Genomic DNA, 9455 nt, shown 5'->3' with positions numbered 1-9455 from the left:
CCGTGGATCTGGAGGGAAAGTTGGCTGCGGGCACGCGCTCAGGGTCCAGCGGAGGCCCATCCTTAGCCCTACAGAGAGCTCAGCCCACGCTGCCTGGAGACTGTCGCCATGGCAACCGGCGCTCATTAATTTCAGGGTCCCTCCCGTCGAGTCCCCGAAGTCGAACGGACACTTGACTTGCCCTCTCTCCAACTCCGAATGTCTTTTTTGTATGGACACCCCTAGCTTCAAGTGCATCAAGTGAACTAAGGCATCGCCAAGTCTAACTGTTGGTTCCCACTTCGACTGGATTTACCTCAAGGTTTCCTTATCTGTTCCTGCCTTGCCTTAGCGTCTTTATCTGTTGAAAGATGCTACCGTGTGAATAATTTGTGGATGACATTAATAAGTAGTTTGGGGCAGTGGAGGGCATCAAACACATCCCAGCGGTAGGTTCCTTTGCATACAGTCATTTGATTCTGTTATACTCATTTATCAAAAAGAGGAAATCAGGAATTAAGTACTTTCTTTGATTCGAGGTGTCATAGCTACTAGCTATGACATTGAAATAAGAACCCAGGTTATCAGACTCCAAGGCCTGTTAGACATTTTTTCCCTCTTTCTTCTGTTTCTGAAGATTCAACAGTGCAATATGTCTATAAAGCCTCATCGGTATGCATTTTTAAATATATTTTTTATTGATTTCAGAGAGGGAGAAGGAGAGACAGAAATATCAATGACTAGAGAGACTCATCGATCAGCTGCCTCTTGGGATTGGGTCCACAACTCGGGCATGTGTCCCTGACGGGAATCGAACCTGGGACCCTTTAGTCCACAGGCTGATGCTCCATCCACTACGCCAAACCATCCAGGGCTCTTTATGCATCTTTGAGGCTTTATAGTTTATAGGTTTTCATCCCTTTAATCCTTTCAATAATGCCTCAAGGTAGAAGACACTACCATTATGATTCCATTTTATAGATGAAACTGAGCCTTAAAGACATTGTGACTTTGCTCAAGGTCATACGCAGTGATGCAACAAGGAGTAAATCCAGATCTTTTCATTGCAAAGACATTAGTTTTCCAGCACACCCTTCTTTAGTCTCTGCATAATATATACTATACTTTATTACATAATATGTATTTTTTCCACATTTTGTTAGCTCTTCTTCCTCATCTCCCCAGTCTTTTTTCTTTTAAATTTAAACTGGAACTTTAAATGATTCCAATTTTCTTACCAAATTACTCACAAACCTATTATTTTCAAGCTTTACTGAGTGAGGGTTTGGGAAAGGGAGAGGCTGTGTTATACAGCTGTATAGATGACAACAGCCTTTCTGCATACTGCTATGTCCATGTAACATATAATTCAGCAAACATATGATTCTTTTTCTACTTTGAAAAATATGTTCACCTCCATATCAAAAAAACATTCATAAATTATCTGCCCATCCTCTCCATTGTTTCTGGGTTTCAGTTGGATTTAAGGTTTGAAATGCCATTTATAGTCAGTTAAATAGCAGAAAGAGTCTCCCTGCCAACTTTTTTAATATAATACTGTATTCTAAATCTCTGACCTCATACTGTTATTTTAAGATTGAGTGAGCTCACTAATGTACATTATGGCATCACATAAAATACACACTCTCTCCCAGCTGGAGATTAAATAATACATGGTAAAAGTGTATAGTAAGTAATGCACATGAGTCCTCTATAACTATTTTTGTCTCAAAGGTAAATATAAAGACCCAATAAATAAGTCTGTTTCCAGACAAGTTCAATGTATTTATATGTGATTTGTTTAAAATATCACCAGTGTACAGCAACTTCTCTATGAGATGCCAAGAAGTCTTTAAACTCACTAGTCTTTATTTTCAATCCACCTGTTCATTTCCATTTCAGAATGTCTAGAAAAGACTGACAAAACATTTTAAGACTGCAAACTTAAATGTCCACAATTTTACATTCCAACAACTATTTAATATCTCAGAATCTGACATAATGACATTGAGTTCAAGAGTACATAGCTTTCAACTGTAGCAATTCATATCAAGCTACACCTTCCTACTTTGTAATGTGGTTGCCTTCGTCATCTAGGTGACATTAATTTATGACTCAGCCCACATATCAAAGGGAAGTGTTATATGTTGGGGAAACATTACTATTAAAGAAAAAGCCCACACCGCTATATTACAATAAATGAGAGGTGTGTTTGCTTATATTAATAAAGATATTACTTCACAAAAGATCAATCCTAGTGCATCCATTTGACAGAGTAGCTTTGCCAGAAGGTTGCTGACAGCAGTGCTGGGATTTCAGAGCAGCTGTGTAGGATGATTCTGCCTTTGTCAAAGAATCTTTTTAGTCATTATTTTGCATTGCTTTACTTTCTTTTTCAGTTCCTCGCCTCTTATACTTCCCTAATTCCCTTTCTTACTATTAAAACACTGAGCTATGAAAAGCATGTTATCAAAGGTATTTCAATTTTTGAGATATTTTTCTCATAAGAATTGTTCCCTCTCTAAGCCATAGCTCTTTGGAGAAAATGTACAATGTCCTTTTATGGATAATTATGGTAATGATGACATTTATAAGTTTAAAAGGAATTGTGCTTGACAGTTCTTATCATATGACCCAGCAATTCCTCTCCCAGATATTTATCCACAAGAAGTGAAAATATGTCCACCCAACATATACATACCACAAAAAAACTTGTATGTAATGTTCACAATAGTTTTAATAGCTAATTCATTAATAGCTCAAACTTGGAAATAATCCAGATGTCCATTAATAGGTGAATGGATAAATAGGTTGTGGCGTATTCATACAATGGAATACTACTTAGCAATAAAAAAATGAACTGTTGCCCTAGCTGGTTTGGCTCAGTGGATAGAGAATTGGCCTGCGGACTGAAGGGTCCCAGGTTTGATTCCGGTCAAGGGCACATGCCCAGGTTGCGGGCTCGGTTCCCAGTTGGGGGCATGCAGGAGGCAGCCAATCAATGATTATCCCTCTCCCTTCCCCTTCCTCTCTGAAATCAGTAAAAATGTATTTTAAAAAAAGAACTATGAGAGAATAAATTTCTGTTGTTTTAAGTCCCCAGGTTGTGGACTTTTGTGCTGGCAGCCACTGGGGGGTAGGGGGGTGCTGAAGTCACCTCCCTGCACCCCACCTCCAAAAAAAAAATAATGAACTGTTGCTCAATGAGAGCATTGACCTGCATGCCGAAGGATCACAGGTCCAATTCCCAGTCAAGGGCACTTACCAGGGTTACACATTTGATCCCCAGCCCCAGTCAGGGTGCATGCAGAAGGCAACCAATCGATGTGTCTCTCTCCCATCAATATTTCTCTCCCTCCATCCCTTCTACTCTCTCTAAAAATCAATGGAAAAAATATCCTTGGGTGAGGATTAACAAAATAAAAAATGAACTACTGATAAACACAACAATGTGGATAAATCTCAAAAACATGCTGAGTAAAAACCAAAAAAACTCCAAGCACAAAAGAGTGCATACTATATGATTCCTTTTATATGAAATTCTTGTACTGGCAATCACTATAGTGAAAAAAGGATACATATGTTATTACTTTCAATAATAAAGATAAATTTTAAAAAACTATAGTGAAAGAAAGCAGATTAGTGGTTACCTGGGACTGAGCTGGGGTGGAGGGTTCATGGCAAAAGATTAGAGGGAACTTTGTGGGATTATAATTATTCTATATTTTGACTAGGTGGTTATATAGGTGTATTCGTTTGTCAAAAATTATCAAAGTGTGCATTTTAGTTAAGTGTATTATATGCAAAGTATACCTCAATAAAGGTGAAAATAATTGATTACCGTTACTCCTTGTCCTTTTTGCTTTCATATCCATTCCTTCTTCCTTGTTCTGCTCTGTATTTGGGGGGACTGACCCTTTCAGATTGTATTCACCATGTTCCTTGACAGCTGACTTTCAGCTGAGATTTGCCCAGTGGGAGACACTGGCAGGGAATTGGAAGTGGGGAGGAAAAAAGAAAAACCAAGATATTTCTTCCCTGTCCCCTATGTCAGTCCTCATTCCTGCTGAATTTCCTTTGTAGCTTTGCTTGCCCTGATCATGTCCACTGGGATTCTAGGTCTTGCCCTTGACACCAGACCCTGAGCTCTAAAAATATCTTCTTCCATTAGGTTTCTAGCTTCCTAATCTTGCCTGCTATGGACTAAATATTTTGGTTTTCCAAAATGTCACATGTTGAAATACTAACCCCCAAGGTGATGGCATTAGAAGGTGGGACCTTTGGGAGGTGATAAGGTCATGAAGGTGAAACCCTCATGAATGGCATTTAGTACCCTTTAAAAAAGTCCGAGGGATACTCCTCTCCCCTTCTATCATGTGAGGACATAGTAAAAAGATGGCTGTCTGTGAATCAGACACTGAATCAGCCCTGTTTTTAGACCTCCAAGCCCCCAGAACTGTGAGAAATATTTCTGTTATTTATAAGCCACCCTATTTATGGTATTTTTGTTATAGCAGCCCAAACCAACTAAGATACTGACTCACCTTCCCTTTGGCTTTTTACCAGTAGCTCCTCTATAACTTGTGTAACCAGTTCCATGTTTCCTTAACTGTATTTTGATTGATCGAGTAACAAATGATACTTTAAAGGACTATAAAATGGATTAATACATAAAAGAACTATAAATAGATTAAGCTGACATTAAAGTAAGTTTAGGTCTTCAAAGGTACTACTGGAACATTGGGTTTACTTGAAATCAGTAGTAAATTATTTCCTAGAATTGCAACGTTATGAATAGGTTGATAGGGGCCCAAGTGGAGGGAGAAAAGGATGAATAGGTGGAATGCAGGATTTTTAGGACAGCAAAAACTATTCTGTGTGATATTACAATGGTGGATATCATTAGACATTTGTCAAAATCCATAGGCTATATAAGACAAAGAATGAACCCTAATGTAAACTATATACTTTAATTAATAGTAATATGTCAGTATTGGCTCATCAATTGTAACAAATGACCTAATATAAGATGTTAATAATTTGGGTGGAAGAGAGCATTATATGGGAACTCTGTCCTTTCCACTCTTTTTTAATTGACAACTGCTTTAAAAATAAAGTTTATTGCCTGCCCGGTGTGGCTCAATTAGTTGAGCATAGTCCCTTGCACCAAGAGGTCATTGGTTCAATTCCCAGTTAGGGCACATGCCTGGATTGCAGGCTCATGCAGGAGGCAGTTGATTGATGACTCTCTCTTTCATCATTGATGTTTCTTTCTCCCTGTCCCTTCCTTTCTCTGGAATCAATGAAAACATTTAAAAATAAATAAATAAAATGTCCCGGTGTGGCTCAATTAGTTGAGCATAGTCCCTTGCAGCAAGAGGTCATTGGTTCAATTCCCAGTTAGGACACATGCCTGGGTTGCAGGCTCATGCAGGAGGCAGCTGATTGATGACTCTCTCATCATTGATGTTTCTATCTCTTTCTCCCTTTCCCTTCCTTTCTCTGGAATCAATAAAAACATTTAAAAATAAATAAATAAAATGCTTTATCCATTAATGGTAATAATCTTTTGTTTTTAGCTAGCATACTTCTTAGAGGAATCAAAATTATTTTCTAACTTATTCAGACATGCTTCTGAAGAAAAGGGCATGGAGAAGACATGCTTCTGAGAAAGCGGGCAGAGGTGGATGGAAATTTCTGATGGAGATACTTTACAAATGGCTAACATGGTATATCCTTCTATAAATAAAAGGTTCTTCTAGAATAAATTGACTATTTTTTTAAATCCACTTCAATCTTTTGCTACTAGTTTTCACTTTAAAAAAACAAAAAGTGCTTTATGATGATAAAAAATAATCATTATCACCTAATTTTTAATTGCCTTTATATATTTACTTAGAATAAATACATGCAAGAATTGAGAATGACATGATCATTTTCTACTTTATTTAGCAGACACACATTCCCCACAGGGGAGCATTCATTTAAAAATCCAGCTAATTTTTTAAATGAAAATTAAGCAAGCCACTAAATTTGAAAATTCCTCACAAAAGTGTCTTCTATGCCCAGAGTACTGAACACTTTATTCTTCATTGAGTGTGGTGCTGATGGAACTGAGCCACAATGACATTTGTGACTAGAAGGGAAGATGGAAATGATTCCATTAACCTAGTGCTGTAACATATGGTAATCATAGGAGGTAGAAGAGCTGTGTTGGACAAGGTTAAAAGTAAGCCATGCGGTACAGACATTACCAATTACCACACGTGGTAAGCATGCTGACACAATACTATATCTTCTCCAGAAAGGAAATGATTTGGGCATATCAAGTGTTTTGCTGCCTTATGAAAGAGTGAGCTATAAATGACATATCTGGCACCAATATTGCCACGTTTTTTCCAGTAATTCTGCAAGTTGAGGACTATTAAGATTTGATGAACCTCCATATTCCTAAATATCAGTACAATAAACTGCAGTTATTTGCACAAAGGCAGCAAAGCAAAATATCTATGCAAAATAAGTTTGGATCCTTCACATATAATATTTATTTGCACAGGTAGGGTCCCTAGGCCTGGCCTGAGATCAGGGCCAATCTTCCCTGGCTGCCAGCCACCACCACCAGTCGCCCTCTGTGTGTGTGGCGACCCGCGGGGCGATCAGGCTTCGGAGCCACCACCACGCATCCCCGGTTCCTGGTTCCCCATTGGGCGATTGGAGCCTGCCAGCCGGGGGGGAAGGACTGAGAGGTTGACCGGCAGGCCCCAATTGGGGCCTGTGGGATGGGGGCAGCTCCTGCATTGAGCATCTGCCTCCTGGTGGTCAGTGCGTATCATAGCCGCCCAGTCGTTCCGCCGCCAGGTCAATTTGCAGATTACACTTTTATTTGTATATATAGATAGATAGACTAGAGGCCTGATGGCACGAAATTCATTCAGGCGCTTGGCCCTCGCAGCCCCGGCTTCGTCCAGAAGTCGTCCAGAAGGTCATTCGGCTGTCCGGTCTAATTAGCATATTACGCTTTTATTATTATAGATACCTGGAATAGCTCTGGAAGGTTACACAAGAAACTGATAATGGCCCTAGCCGGTTTGGCTCAGTGGATATAGCGTTGGCCTGTGGACTGACGGGTCCCGGGTTTGATTCCAGTCAAGGGCACATGCCTGGGTTGTGGGATCGGTCCCCAGTAGGGGGCGTGCAGGAGGCATTTGATAGATGATTCTCTCTCGGCATTGATGTTTCTATCTCTCTCCCCCTCTCCCTTCCTCTCTGAAATAAATAAAAAATTTTATTTTTAAAATATATATATATGTGTGTGTGTGTGTGTGTGTGTGTGTATTTAAAAAGAAAGAAAGGAAGAAAGAAACTGATGATAGTTGCCTTCTAAAAATAAACTGAGTGACTAAGGAACAGGAGGAAAAAAAAGACTTTTCATTACACTTAAAATCCTGTGCAAATATCACGTATTAAAAAACAAGTTTTTAAAAAGGCCAAAAATACATTTTCTCTTTTAAGAACTGGTATGCCTCCTTATCATTAGACCAAGTGATTTATATAAACCAATTAAGTTTTTTTCTTTGCCTTGATTCACATTACACCTCAATACTAATTCTCTCTACTTTGTTACTTTGCTTTTACCTTTTATCTGTGTTAATTTTTTTATTTTGAAAATAGAACATAATCTCTTTAAGTTCTCAACCATTTCTGAGCGAATCCAACTTTTATATTCTCATAAAATAGGCTACACATAAAGTTACTATCAGAATAGTATGTTTAAAAAACTCACATCTTATTACACATGAGAGTCAAATGGATAGTTGAAGCACAATAAAGGCTTATGTCAATGGTGAATTAAATCTGAAAACAGATAAAAGAATATATTGCAGTAAAAAATTCATGAAATTTTGTCAACATATTTTAGGTCAAAATCAGTTCTGAGGGTACAAACTGTTCTGTAAATCTTAACAGTAATAGTAAATTTAGGTATTAATGTTAACTAAAAATACATATTATGAACAGCCAGTCTCTCTTCGGTAACTAATTTTTTTAAGCAATAGAACATTTCAACATCATGTCTCAAAACTGAAATGTAATGTATTGAAATAGAAACCCTAGTATTGACTTTAAAAATTTAAAAAAATGTGTGTAACTCCCATATTTCCACTATTGCTCATTTAAAGTGACTAATAATGCCTCTATAAAAGCAGAAACCACAAAATTAAACCAATGAATTTAGTGACAATCATTTAGTCCTATCTTGTTTTATAAATAAGGGAAAGGCATGAAAAAATAAAGATGCCAAAATTGACACGGCTTATTAATGTCTCAGCTGAAATCAGAATGCAGGTCTTCTGACACTGGTCCTATGTTCTTTCTACCCCTTTATACTATACTAGAGGCCCGGAGCATGAAATTCGTGTACGGGTGTGGTCCCTAGGCCTGACAGGTGATCGAAGCGCGAGCGTCTGGTTTGGAAGGGCAGGTCCCAGCTGACCTCTGGGCCCTGGGCAGCACCTGGGCCCCCAGGCCCCCATGCGCGCCCCCTCTGCCTGAGTCACAGCACTCAAGTACCCATGCAGAGATGCGGTAAGTGCGGCCAGGCCGCACAGAAGCTGGTGGGCAGCGTGCTCTCTCCTGACCAGCCTCGCGGACTGGCTCCTGCGTGAACCCATGGAAAGCCCGACCGGCCTCTGCAGTACCAGCGGCTGCGGCCCAGCTCACCCGGAAGAGGTTGCGCAGGGGCGAGGTGGACTCCTTGCGGGCATCCGGCACCTGAGTGCCCACTGCCAGCGCCACATTGCCAACACCCCCCATGTTCCGTGCTGCCCCCTGGTGGTCAGCACATGTCATAGCAAGCAGTCGAATTCCTCGTGTCCCAAGCTCCCAGTCGAACAACCGCCCGAGGGGACAATTTGCATATTAGGCTTTTATTATATAGGATTTTATCCCTGGTAAATAGCTGTAAATATTTTAGTAAGAACTATTATCGAGAAAAATAAAATACAGTGACTAGAAAGAAATAAAAATAGGTGATCTAAGAATGAAAATAAATCTATTATGGTTAAAATTTAAACTAGTTGCAACAGCTTGAAAATATTGCAAAGACCAATCAACTGTCCCAAACTTGATAAGCAGTAAAAGTCAGTAAGAGGTTCAGAAATGAAAAGTGTAATTCATATAAATTTATAAACCATTTAAACTCTATTAGAAACAACACAAATGTCCATCAACAGATGAATGAATAAATAAAATGTGGTATATACATAGAATTAATTACTATTCAGCCATAAAAAGGATTGAAATTCTTACACATGCTATAAAATAGACGAATCTTGAAAACATTCAGCTACATGAAATAAGCAGTGCTAAGGATGTCTGACTGCAGCTTAGGCCTGCTCCCCACTGGCAAGTGGACATCCCCTGAGGGCTCCCGGGCTGCCAGAGGGATGTCTGACTGCCAGCTTAGGCCTGATCCCCCG

General features: G+C 39.3%; 1 protein-coding gene across 5 annotated transcripts in view; it reads right to left on the bottom strand.

Annotated features, from left to right (window-relative positions):
- Positions 1–9455, bottom strand: part of RAD51C (RAD51 paralog C) — a 51699-nt gene that overhangs the window by 9290 nt on the left and 32954 nt on the right. For 3 of the 5 annotated variants that reach the window (XM_005858372.2, XM_014529923.1, XM_014529909.1), the window contains one exon: positions 2526–2536. The exons of 1 other annotated variant lie outside the window; for it this stretch is intronic. The gene's annotated coding sequence lies outside the window, so the exon portion shown is untranslated. Of the gene's footprint in view, positions 1–2525; positions 2537–7752; positions 7834–9455 lie in introns of those variants that run through there. One more of the 5 variants, XM_014529899.1, reaches the window with a different exon arrangement.

This window comes from Myotis brandtii, unplaced genomic scaffold (assembly GCF_000412655.1).
Source record: "Myotis brandtii unplaced genomic scaffold, ASM41265v1 scaffold1170, whole genome shotgun sequence".
NCBI classification, from domain to species: domain Eukaryota; kingdom Metazoa; phylum Chordata; class Mammalia; order Chiroptera; family Vespertilionidae; genus Myotis; species Myotis brandtii.
This window is presented reverse-complemented; position numbering and strand designations above follow the sequence as displayed.